The sequence below is a fragment of the Chinchilla lanigera genome, unplaced genomic scaffold (genome assembly GCF_000276665.1).
Source record: "Chinchilla lanigera isolate Chin_1 unplaced genomic scaffold, ChiLan1.0 scaffold00054, whole genome shotgun sequence".
Classification (NCBI taxonomy): domain Eukaryota; kingdom Metazoa; phylum Chordata; class Mammalia; order Rodentia; family Chinchillidae; genus Chinchilla; species Chinchilla lanigera.
This window is the reverse complement of record NW_004955455.1, coordinates 7618117-7631572: the sequence shown is the minus strand read 5'-3', so window position 1 is coordinate 7631572 and position 13456 is coordinate 7618117. Positions and strand designations below refer to the sequence as shown.

Below are 13456 nucleotides of genomic sequence, written 5' to 3'. Positions count from 1 at the left end.
GTTTTGGAGGCAGGGTAGGAAGAGGCGAGGTCAGGGGGGGGCTGCCTGCAAAAAATCACCTAACATTAGGGACAGACCTTAAAAACGTCCACTGCCCACACCAGCATCTTAGCCTAGATGCTCAGCTTTTCGCTGACTCACTGAAATTTTCGGCTTTGAGAAGCACCAGCCATGCTGGAAGACACACCCCCCACAAAAGCCATCTGTGGGCTTAAGGGATTTGCTTCTTTACTTTCTCCCCTCCCCGTGGATTATTTTTAAAAGATTAGGTTTCCTGTTTTCACTGCCCAGCCAGCCCAGCCCTGAGTCCATCCATCCGCTGTCACGGCCATTAGGGCAGCGGCATGGCAGGAACAGGCTGGCACGCCGCACGTCCTCCCTGCTCCATAATGAGGGATCAGCCACCTCCTCACCCTGCACCAGCTGGCCACTCTGTTAACACCACTTCCTTTCTAGCAGGGCTGGGCTGTGACCTCTCCCAGTGGGCCACGGGCCTCTTAATGAAACAAGTAAATAGGCAATTCATCCTAGCTGCTGACAGCTTCTCACCCTCCAAACTGGCTCATTCCAGAGCAGAAAAAAGAACAGCCCTTTATGGGGGCTCCCTCCACTGCCCTCCCCCTCCATGGCAGTGAAGTGCAAGCAGGTCAGGCTGCCCTAGGCTGGGAGGAAAGGTCTTCACTCCAAGGACCATGATCTATTATGCCTGTCCAGTCACTTGTGGCTTGAGTGGTGATCAAAGATCAGCAGACTCTGGCTCATTCCTGACACAACTGCCACGCTGAGGCCATTGTTCCCAGGCAAGTTACCTGGTCCATGGGCAGTCACCCGCATGCCACACCGCTAAGTGGACCAGACCCCTCCTCACCATCAGCCCCAGATCAGGAGGGGCTGAGGTAGTGTTTTCTCATCCCACAACGGCCCCCGTCCCACATGGTGAGGGAGAAGGGAAGCTTCAATCAATTTTTACCTGCCTTATATACTGCAGGACCCCTCAAACATTGTTCAGGTAAAAGTTCTACAGCTATCAAAGGAAAGGGGCAAACCCAGTAGATCAGAGAAGGAAACTTAGCTGCTGAGTTCTGGGCACCTGCCACTGCCCCAGATCACTCTGGGGAATCCTCCCATGTCCCCAGGGGTAGGGGTCGGGTAGAAGATCAGACAGGTTGACAGGGAGCCAGCTCTGAAGACTCGACCTGTCCAAGAAGGCAGGGCACTGGCAGGACCACCACGGTCCTGAAGGCCTGAGAGTCTAGGATGAAAAGGAGGAGCGGGGGGGAATGTGGAGAAGAGGGAAGTCCCCACGTGACAAGGGAGGTACCGCTCCCATCAGGAGGGATGACTGAACAAATGAGGCTTTCCCGGGAGCAAGATCCATCTGTTCAGTTCATATTCCTTCCCTGCCAAGACCTGACTTTCCTTCACAAGACAAATGCACAGGCCTAATCTTTTAAAAACAAGCCATGGGGAGGGGAGAAAGTGAAGAAGCAAAGCCCTTAATGTCCTGCTGTGTCCCTCCAGCATCAAGGTCTCTCCTGTACAAGTAGGCAGCTATCACTTGAACCCAATGCCCAGCACATTGCCCAGGAGCCCCAGCCTGCGTGGGACAACTTTTTTTCCAGCTGCCACCATCCTACATATAGGAGGACTACTGTTTCCCATGTATTTATTTATAAACTTTTTATGCTGAACCTTGAAACACTTTCAAACTTAGAGAAAACTTTCAGGAATACAAAGAATCACTTGTTGAGAAGAACGGCAATGACCTAGAAAGGATCCTAGGGAACAGGCAGATACATTTGGTCCTCTGTCCCCCACATTGTTCTCAAACACAAATCAATCAGACTACTGTCCTTGAACACCAGGTTTCTCAAGATGTCCCCTTATCCCACATGAGGTCAGTCAGCTTGCACGGACTTGGCTTGCTGCCTGCCTTGCAGAGGTGGCTAACCCATGTCCCATGGCCTAAGTTCATTCGTGTGGTGTCCAGCGCCCACCTAACTCCACCAAGGGCAGTAAGGTGAAAGAGCACAGGAGCCTGAAGGTGCCCCACAATGCAGTGATTACATCAGAACACTTTCCTGAAGCTCCTGCCGCAGTGGTTCAGTAGCAGCCAAGCCTGAATATCAGAGACCTACCAGGCACCTCACACATACACACGCAACATACACAATCATTCTCAAGAAGGGGCCCAATGGGTAGCATGCTGACAGCTCTTATTTTTAAATCTACCACATAAACATGTCAGTAGCAAAAGTCTAAAATCATCCACAACGTCACCTCCTTGACCAATGGTCTACATTCATCTTCTGTAATTCCCTTCTGTCCTTGTTTCCTGACTGCAAATTCCTCCTGTGGGGGCATAAACCGGCCCCCAGGAATTACACCTGCTTGGGGCCACACCCCACATCAACGGAATGTTGCTGTTCCTCCCATCAAGAAGCACAGTGTTGCTTGCTCTGTGCACCCTTAGATCTGGGCTGGACCTGGGAGCCACTCTCACCAACAGAATAAGGAGGAAGCGACAATGCACAAGTTTCACAGCCCAGATCTCAAGAGGCCTTGTAGCTCACACATTTACTCTTAGAACACAGGCTCCATGGGAAGCAGCTCAGGGTAGACTGCAGAATGATGATCGATCACAAGAGATATCCTTCTGGTATCTCCATCAAGGCCACAGCCACGTGGGTTAGGCCACCCCATAACCCAGCTTCAGCTGACCCCCAAGCTAAATGTTGCCACACGAGTATGACAGCCACAGAGGAATCACCCAACAACCCACAGAGCCATAAGAGATTAAACTGAGTTGTTTTAAGCCACTAAATGTGGGGAATGTTTTTTATGCAGCAGGAAACAGCTAATGCAAATCATAATGCAACTCCGTATCTCATCTTTTTCACTTGGGAACATGTTCCATGTTGCTATGTAATTTTCTTCATTACCACTGGTGACGTGCAAGCTCATGTAACCCTTTTTCTACTGAAGAACATTTAGTTTGATTCCAGTTTTCCACTGTTATGACTACAGTGAGTAGTGTTATATAATAGTACCAAAAAGGAAGACAGGGGGAAAAGTCAGATTTCCTTAGGAAAATATACTGGGGTGGGAAGATTGGATCTGGAGTTACAAATGTGGTAATGATCCTTGAACAATGCAGACATGGAATTCAAAGAGAAAGACACCTTTGCAGCATGAAAAAGAGAAAAAGAGAGAGAAGGAGGGAGAGGTACTAGTTGTGAGTAAGCTGGGTTTTGGCAGAATCACAGAGATGATGTTCTGAAGCCAGGTCACACATAAATCCACTCTGGTGTTGCCGATGATTATCAAGGCTACTTGGGTCCAGCCAAAAGGGAAATAACTTGGTGTACCCAGCCATACAACACACCCATGGCTTCCTCCTAAGCATTCAAGGGATACAGAAAGTGGTCTAAGACATTTCTCAGATTTTCTGATGCAAGTTCAGGCAGATTTCCTCAATGTGGCAAAATTAAAGAGAATGTGCTTATTCTAGAAAATGGCCGTAGGTTTACAGGCACAGTGAAATTCCTAGAGTCTTGGTCACCAGGTAACTTTTTAACTGGTTCTATATCCCTTCTACATGTGTTTACCACATGTCTACCCGCTTAAGGAAAATTCCAACCCCTATTACTGATTCTGCTGAGTGGGGTACAGAACCACAATCCTACTCCAGGGCTGGGGTTCAACACTGTATAGTGCTCCATGGAGCAAGACCCCAGATTTACCCATTCTGTTCCACATCAGAGGCCAAGTGTCATAACCAAGGTGGGGCCCTCTCCTACTTCTACTCTGGTGTCATTGCTGACTTGCCCAAAGACAGCCAGTCCCCAAGTTTGTAACTGCCCCCATTAGCAAATGGAATCATAGAGAACTACCTTTTCCATCTCCCCAAAACCTCACCTGAGGTTTAATACTTGCCAGGAACAGCTGACTCAAGTTCCCCTGGCAGGGAAGATTGTAACAAACAGGGATGGGGTTTGCAAGCCAGAAACCCTCCTTTCCAAGAACTTCCACCCTTATTATCAGTGACCTGCTACATTCCACAGAGCTGTGCTCACAGCAGTTAATGAAAGAGAATGGTAAGCAGGCAAAGTGGTGCCCGGGGCACTCACGCAAAACAGATCTGTTTGCAAGGGGCCAGGAGTAAAAGCACGCCCACTTGCGTTCACAGCAGCATTCTTCACGACAGCCAAAAGTGGAGGCAACCTGAGGGTCCCCTGACTAATGAACTGATAGAGAAAACACGATGTACACACACAATGAGTTTCAGGCAGCCTTAAAAAGGAAGGAGATTCTGACACATACCACCATATAAACCTTGAGGACATTACACTAAGTGAAATAAGCCAGAAACAAAAAGACATACTGTGTGATTTCACTTATAGAAGGTACCTAGAGCAGTCAAATTCACAGAAATGGGAAATAGACTGGTGGCTGACTGGGGCTAGCAAAGGAAGAAATGAGGAGCTGTTTAATAGGGATAAATGAGTCTTGAGTTTCAGGACAGTATGACGGAAAATCGCTGAAGATGGATGATGGTGATTATGCAACTCTGTCAATGTACTTCATGCCACTGAAATGCACACTTAAAAGTGGTTCAAGTGGCAAATTTTATATATTAGTCATCTTTGCCTTGCTGAGACAAAATGCCTGACATAAACAACTTAAGGAAGAAGGCTTTATTTTGACTCACAGTTTTGGAGATTTTAGCCCATGGTGATCTGGCTCCAAGGCACACGGGGGTGGGGTGGTGCTTGATGGGAGGGGAACTGCTCAACTCTTGATAGCATACAGGAAGCAGAGAGCAGGGGAAGAGCCCAAGGACGTCCCCAAGGTCAGGCCCCAAACATAGCTAGAAATACGTTTACTAATCTTCTAGGCATCTCTCAAGCCAATCAAATTGACATTAAGATTAATACACACACGCACACACGCACGCACGCATACAGAGAGAGGGGCTGTGAATATTACATACGTATATTTTCCATAATTTAAAGTCTTGCCTCACTTTAATTACTCCCCAAAGCAGACACAGTCACAAACACAGGCCCGAAGCCACGGAGTCCCCTTCCCTCCTCAAGCCTCTGCCAACTACAGCTCGTTTCTAGGGCTGACTCCATTTCTCTGCTCTGAGAAGAAAATCACATCAGGTTCCCTCCCTGGCCAACGAACTCCACCAAAAAGAAGACACATGGCAACACACGGTACTGATCCCGAAAAAGAGCATCCACATAGGTACCCCAAGTCACGGCCCCCAGAGAACACACAGAAAATAAGAGGATTGGCCTGACCAAAGAGAGACAGCTGGAAGGAAATGTGGGCCTTCCCGGCCACAGAGGCTGAAGGAAAGCCCTATGCCACAGCACTAGGAGCAGGGGCAGCTGTCACGCCGACTCAGGTGGGGAGGCTAAGGCGGGCCAAGTTTTACTACTGTATCTTCTCTTTCATCTGTTTCCTATTCTGACAGGTCATCTAAAATGTCATTTGAGAAGAAGGACTCGGTCTCTAAACTAAAACTGCCTGGAAAAAAAAAGAACCACTTCTTGGCAATAGGCATTCTGAAGTGGCCAACATCCTCTCCCACTATCTGTCATAACAGCAGCTATGATAACAACAATAGAATGAGAATAACAAGCGTTATTAAGCGCTTGAGGCGTGCCAGCAGCCTGGCTAAGTGCTTTTTCTTGCACGCATCATCTCATTTAATCTTCACAGTGTGTCCCTGAGAGGATGATTCCTCAGATTTCTATTTTGCAGATGAACAACCTTATGTATTTCACCCATTCTCAGACACGCATTTTCTGCAAATTTCAACATAGTTTAGAGGGAAATCTTACATCTCTACTTCTTACAGTGACACAATTGAAAGTGCACATTTGCTAATGGTGGGGATCTCAGAGGGCACAGTCTGTAGGGACTTGACTCTGTGTCCCTCCTGAGTTTAAGCCCATAACCTCTGTGTCTAACTATCCCCCAAGAGAGGGACTCTTGAGGCCTCTCCAGCAAATCCCCGCCTCCTGCACAGAGCCTGACTTAGGACCTCCAGGACTCCAAAGCCTGCGTCAGTAACACTGCCATCCCCCAGCCTGGCCAGTGTCCACCCTAGCAGGCTAAGCCCAGAACGATGCAGGCTACTCAGTATCCCTCAGGGGTCAATGAAATCCTCTCCAGGCAGGAGTCCCAAGACTCAATGAGCAAAGAGATGGCCAGGTAGGTGAGTCCATGGGTTAAATTAAACCAGGCAAAGGAGGTTCTTGTGACCTGTTCGCAAGACTAGCATTGCACAGGGGAGCCTTAAAGTTGAGAATATGCTCGTAGGACTGCCAGTCTGTGTCCCTTTAGAGGTCAGCATCCTCCCAGCACTTGATACAAAACTGGCTATTCCTCGAATCTCCAAACCCTCTATAGACAAGGTGCTGATTTATGACCACAGAATGTATACTTTGGCCTCAATGACACTCAGAACTATGCACAGCTTGCAGCTGTCACATCTCTTGGCCAGAGAACAGGTACATCCATGTTCCTCTTCAGTGAGGAAACGAGCCAAAGCAGAGTCGTACACACCCTTCCCATCAGGACTAGAATGGGCAGCCTGTGGAGATTATGCATATGGGGAGAGACAGTGGGTAGACACAATACACAGTGGCAAGTCTACAACACGGCCCTGTTCTAGAAGCTCTGTTTCCACAACAACCACTGAGCCGCTTCTGCAAGAGGCTGGTGGTCCTGTAACAGGAGACCAGATCAACCCCTACAGAGCCCAGTGGGGCTTATTTTTATTCTAGGCCTTGGCACGTTTGGAGGTTTCCTGTACCTACATGGTAACAACTCCACCAAACTTCCAGAACCTAGAGTGCACTTTTCTACAGCCCTGGGGTCAGCGGCAATGAGTATCACACAGACTCCAAATACAGTAGCAGTTCCCATGGGACTGCTTGAGACTTTCACTGTCCAAGGACCATGGACAATGAAAGGGCCTAACTTTGACCAGAGCTCACCCTTCAGGTTCCTCCCCTTATGCAGAGCCTCGGCATCTTCCAATCCTTATCACAGCCAATCCTATTATATACAGCCCAGACTCCAGATAGTAGATGACTATGGTTGTGCCATGACAGCTCATTTCCTCCCTCCAGCCTCATTTGGAAGCCAGGTCCTTCTTTTTATTTTATTTTATTTTATTTTTGTCTTTTTGAGACAGTGTCTCACTATGCAGTTCAGGCTGGTTTTGAACTCATTTTGTACTCCAGGCTGGCCTCAAACCCACAATGATCCTCCTGCCTCAGCCTCCTGAGTGCTGGGATTACAGGCATGTGCTACCATGCCCAACTGAAGCCAGGCCTCTTAAGCAGCAAAAAAAAAAACCGAAAAAACAAAAAAGATTTCAGCAACCAGAAGTAGAGAACCATACGGGCAAGTTGCAGGACCTTGTCAGAGGTGACATCTCACCCCTGTACCATTGCTGGAATTCAAACCCTTGTGGGAGGCTGAGGGTAGAACAGACAAGACCCTCACTATGGGGCAAGGGACCCCTGCTGACAGGGAAGAGTCAAAGAGAGAAAGGTTTTGTTCCCTGGTGTCCTGAGAGAACAGCCCCAAACTCAGAGAGAAGGACCCAGGCTCAAGGAAGATCTAGGGAAAATCTGTGCAAGATTCAACCTCCAACCCCAAGGATGGGACCTGGCCTCGAAGATAATGACTTCTGTAAGAAACGTTAAGAAAAGGACAATGCCCACCAAAAGCCACACCACGGGATGCCATTTGTACGCCATGTCCAGAAAAGGCAAACCTATGGAGTGAGAAAGCAGATTAGTAGTTTCCACGATTAGGAGGAGAAGGGACTGGGGAGAGACTGCTAATGGCTAAAGGGGTTCTCTTGGGGGTGGTGGCGATGAAAATGTTCTGGAATCAAAGCACAGTGTGGCTGCATACATCTGTGAATATACTAAAAACCACTGCATGAGTAGTTTTACATGGGTGAACTACATATTATGTAAGTTTATCTCAAAAAGCCATTAAGACACAAAAGGAAAGAAAAAGACAGTATGGACCCATTCATTTCTCATAATGAAAGGGAATGGGCTACCAATTCTCACAAAAACTTGGATGAATATGAACTGCATTAGCTAAGTGAAAGAAGTCAGACCCAGAAGGCTGCAGGACTCCACTTATGTGATGCTCAGGAACAGGCAAAACTGTAAGGAGAGGAAGCACATCAGTGGCTGCCATGGACTATAAGTGGGATAGATGCCTACGAGGGATACTGGTAATGGAAGTTTCTAGAGTGACAGAAATTTCCTGGAGTAATGGACCAGTTGTATAAATCGATTATGATGGCGCTTACACAACTCTGCTATGCCTCACAGAACAGTACACCAAAAGGAGTGACTTTTACTTGCCTATAAATTATATCTCACTGTACACACGTATACACCTCAAATTACACCATTACATCTTTCAATTCTTTAATATCTTTAAAAAAGAATGGATAACTTATTAAATATGAATGCTTTTGCCCTCGACTTCAAATTTCCTCTTCCTAACATGGACAAAAAATCCCTACATTGGAATTTTGTAAAAAGAAGAAAGGGAGTTGGTTGGAAAATAAATAGCTGAAGTGAGGGGAGGGGCAAATACATGCAAAAAAAAAATATATATATATATATCCCAGGTTAATACCTGTTGAGGTGCAGAGGGTGTAGCTCAGAAGTACAGCACATGTTCACTGAGCAGAAGGCCTTGGATTCAGTCCCTGGCACCAAACATGAAAAACAAATCATTGAATTTGTAGACCTATGATCATAACAGTATTATTCCCAAAGGCAGAGTTAACCCAAGTATCCACTGGCAGATGGATAAACAAAATCTGGTACGTATATTTATACAAAACATACAATGGAGTATTTTCAGCTTTTGAAAGGAAGGAAATTATGAAACATGCTACAACATGAATGAACTTTTGAGGATATTCATACTATGTGAAATAAAGCCAGTTACAAAAATACAAACTGTAGGATTCCAACTATATGAGGCTATGAGGTACCTAGTGTCGTCAATTTCAGACACAAAAAGCAGAACAGTAGTTATCAGGGGCTGAGGAGAGAGAAAATAGGGAATTAGTATTGAAAAATACTAATTTCCCTAGGCTCTGGAAATAGAGTGGTGATGTTTGCATGACAGGAACGCACTTAAACGAGATCTGGCATACAGTATAAAGCTTTGAGTTGCCATTTTTTGGCCTTCCAATGGTGTGAAAATGCACCCATACAACCAGTCTGTTTTTCACTTCAGTACAGTATTCAAGATAAAATAAGCTTTGTGTTTTCTGAGCACATTTAAGGTAGGCTATGGTAAGCTATGACGGTGGGTTAGTCTGGTGTATTAAATGGGATTTTCAAGTTAATGATATTTTCAATTTACCACTGTTTATCAAGACATTCCCCTATCACAAAACAAGGGGAGCATCTGTACTTAAAAATGGTTAAGATGTGGACTAGAGGTGCAGCTTTGCGGTGGAGAGTGTGCTTAGCACACCTGCGGCCTGAGGTTCCAGCACCACGCTTCCCCCCAATAAAAAGCTTAAGATCAAAAATCTCGTTACTCATTTTACCATAATTAAAAAAAAAACCTAGTAGGAAACAGGAAGGCAGACTATGGAGAAGAGGATCAGAGGACGCAAAGAGGAAGGAGGGGGAGTAAAAATGATCAAGATGTGCTATGCATATGTACTGATTACCCAAAATGGATGTAATCATTATGCATTGCAAATATATACTAATAAAAAATAAAAACGACAAAACAAACAAAACCCCAATGACTCCTACCCACAGGTCACCTCGCATGCTCTAGACCTGGCAAGGCACAGCTCTAGTCACAGCTTTCAACCAGCTTCAGGCAGAGTCTTAGTGTTCCAGAGACACGGCACAGCTGTGGGAGGGCAAGGCACTCAAGGAGCAACAGGTGCTTCTCTCTGCATTTCTGGCCAGTAGGTTCCAGCCCAAGACTTTTACAAATGCTGAAAGAAAGACAGCTATCCCCATGGGCCTTGCAAGGTACCACTGCAAGCATGAAGTTCCACAAACACTGAAGGTCCATCGGGTCCATTTTGCACTCCAATATAAAACACTATGCTGTTTGGACAGCCCTCACGAAAAAGAGGTGGGAGTCAAGGAGTCGAAGCAAAGGTGAGGCCTGGGGATGTGGCTTAGTGGTAAAGTGTTTGCCTACCGCATATGAAACCGTGAGTTCAACCCCCAGTACCACCAAAAGAAAAAGAAAAAGTAAGCAACCCAGCAAGCAGAAGTGAGTACAGGTGGGCACAACTTCCTCAGCCAGAGTGGACAGGCAAGGTCTCAGTCCAGAAGGCACCCATGAGCCATGAGTCATCACGGGGAAAATGAAGGCACTGAGAGGGGCCTATGGCAGACAGGACCGCTTTCATACCCACATGCACCCCACTGTCCACGCAGGAGCCATCTCTGGCCCACAGGGGACACACCAGACAACCTCAACTCACTGGCATCCAGTCTCTTGCCCCAACACAATGTTCCAGCCACACCAAGCCTCAAAGCCCTGCAGCAGGTCCGACTGTTTTACCCTATATTTCTGTCCCTCCCCTCCCCTCACTCACAATGCCCTAACATACTCCTCTTTATTTGGGTCCATTCAAGACCTAATTCAAGACCCAATTCATGGTCCCCATCCAAGACCCAATTTGTGGTCTACCTCCCCAGTGCCTACTTTGAGCTAACCCAGAAGAGTTAGTCCTCTTTCTGCCTGTTACCGACCTCTATCACAGTGTTCATTTATCAGCTGTTACATGTCTATAGCTTCCTTTGCGTCAAGGATGGAGCAAAAGCCTATGCACTGTGTTTAGACCCCCATGGGTGACAGATAAACTGCAAATGGATGGTTAGAGGACAGATGGGACTGATGGATAAATGATGGACTGAATGGATGGATGATGGATGGATGACGGACAGACATGAATGACTGGAGAGATGATAAATAGATGACTGGAGAATAATGAATAGACGGCTGGCTGGATGATTAGACGGATGATGGATAAAGAATGAACAGATGATTGGATGGTGATGGATAATGACCAGATGGATGGCTGGATGGCGATGGATGATGACTGGATGGATGGGTGAAAAATAATGGGTGGAGGAGAGATGGATAAAGAAGGGAGGAAAGGACAGTTGGACAGGTGGATAACAGGTAAAATGGCTCAGGTGCTTTCTTGGGAGCACCTGTTGCTGAACAGGAACCAGAGTTTATTCATTTTGGAACTTCTGAAAGATTCAGGATTCTAACACTCTGTTCTATGGAGGTTTTTCATAACTGATCAATAAGTAACTATTTTCTTAGCTTTTACTGTGAATAATTTCAAACCAATAAGAGAGTACAAAGCACAGTATCATGAACACCCCCACCCCTGTACCTCCTCACTCAGCCTCAAACATTACTAACTCATGTCTGGCCTTGTTTCAGGAGATGGTATCTGGCAATAGGAAGCAGCAGGAAATGGAGAAGAATAGGGAGCCAGAAACCAGGCAACCACCTCCCACTCCAACTTCATACCTCCGGCTACTTCCTTGAGGGAAGATTCCTTGTGGGGATAGGAACCTGACCCTACCTGCCTCACAGGTTCCGAGAGAGAAGCTCCTGCACACAGATGGGAGACACCCACACATGGCTTCATTGTCTATTTCATAATCATCAGGAATTAGAAAGCAGCTCACCATAAAATGAGGGTCAGAAAACTCCAATCCACAGGCCAAATCAGGCCTGTTGCCACCTGTTTTTGTGCTGCCTAGAATCTCAAAATGGTTTTTAGAGTTTGAAATAATTGCATTGTAAATGATTATATACATACCTACACAGCAGTCTCAATTTTTGTTTCTTAGTCACAAAAACTAAATTAGTTACTTTACTGGCCCTTTAAAGAAAAGGTTGGCCAATGTCAATACAGCAGATAAAGACTCAAATAACCACTCCTGCTTCAAACTCAGGTTCTGCTTCTTACCCATGCTAAGCTTTGGCTATCTGAGAATCAGAGTAGTGGGCCATGACCACCTAGCTCCCTGCAAGAGCACAGCAGAGGTCCCAGGTGGTACACAGGATCCTGTTACAAAGCACAAAGCCAAAACCAAGAGCAAAGTTCCAGTAAAGGGAGGAACTTGCAAGACTGCCAGAGAGGGAACCTCTGTTCATGTGTGTGTGCGTGTGTGTGTGTGTCCCCTGTGTGGGGCGTGTGTGTGTGTTTGTGTGTGTGTGTCCCCAACAGTCAAAATGTACTGCAAGCCAAGCTCATCAAGTGGAACATTCTAAAGGAAAACGCAGATTTCTGCAGAGGCATCCCCACTCCCTAGAAGTACAGATATTTAGCTCTGTCTCCTTCCTGTCCACATGCCTTTTAAACCCACCAGCCCACCCCAAGGCCTGGTCAGCTTAGGCACAACAAATTAGCCTCCCACTTGCACTGAGAACATAGAAAAATGTAACAGGGATCAGACAGCTTCCTCTGCAGGAAGTGAACCTGGATTCCAATCCCAGGTGTGGCCTACATAAGGCCAGCAGACTGCTGGGGGACAGGTCATCTGTGACGAAGGTAAACAGTGGCCTCAAAGTACCTAATGTATGTAGAGATGGGGCAGCCAGGCGCCCAAGCCTTGCTCATCTCAGCACTGGCCTCAGCATAAGAATTCCTGACCACACAGGGCTGTGCTGTGGCTGGCAAGACACCAGCTGGCATGACCAGGCCTACTGCTGCCAACCACCTGCCTGGACACCATCACCTCCGCCCTGGAAAACATCCCCCAACACACACATTGATGGCTGGGCCTCCCACTGCCCAGACTCTGCACTTAGGCATGCTGCCCCAGGTGACGTCTGTTCCAGCTTTCAGACTGGCCAGTGGGCAGCAATGGAAGACAACAAATCTACCAGCAAAGAAAGGTTTGATTGCCATTAAATTTGCATGCAGAGCCCAATCGACTTCTCAGCCCACTGCAGGCTCTCCAGACCCAAGCCACTACAGAATGCCAGACACCACTAGGGTCTTGCAGAAAGACTGGTTCAGGGCTATTGTGGGTGAGTTTGCATGGTAGGCTGCACTGCATTTTTCAGACATGGCATGTACTTTCACTTTTGCTTTTACCCTCTTTTTCCACTTTGTTTAGCTCAAGTTCCCTCTACAGCGCTGGTTTCTCCCAAAGCTGGTTTCTCACCGCACTTTATTTTCAAATAAACTTTGCAGTACCCTTTTTTGAAAAAAAAAAAAAAAAAAAAAAAACAAAGAAAGAAAGACTGGTTCAGGACACATGTCAATTCCAGGTAATTTGTTGGAACTCAGAGCAACATGGCCTAATTTTACCTGGAATCACAAAATTAACCAGATCTTAAGACACTGTTTGGCTTTCTCATTTATGATGGGAAT

General features: G+C 46.6%; 1 protein-coding gene across 1 annotated transcript in view; it reads right to left on the bottom strand.

The window, feature by feature from the left end:
* Positions 1 to 13456, bottom strand: part of Bcr (breakpoint cluster region) — a gene marked incomplete at its 5' end in the record, with an annotated part of 128593 nt that overhangs the window by 95814 nt on the left and 19323 nt on the right.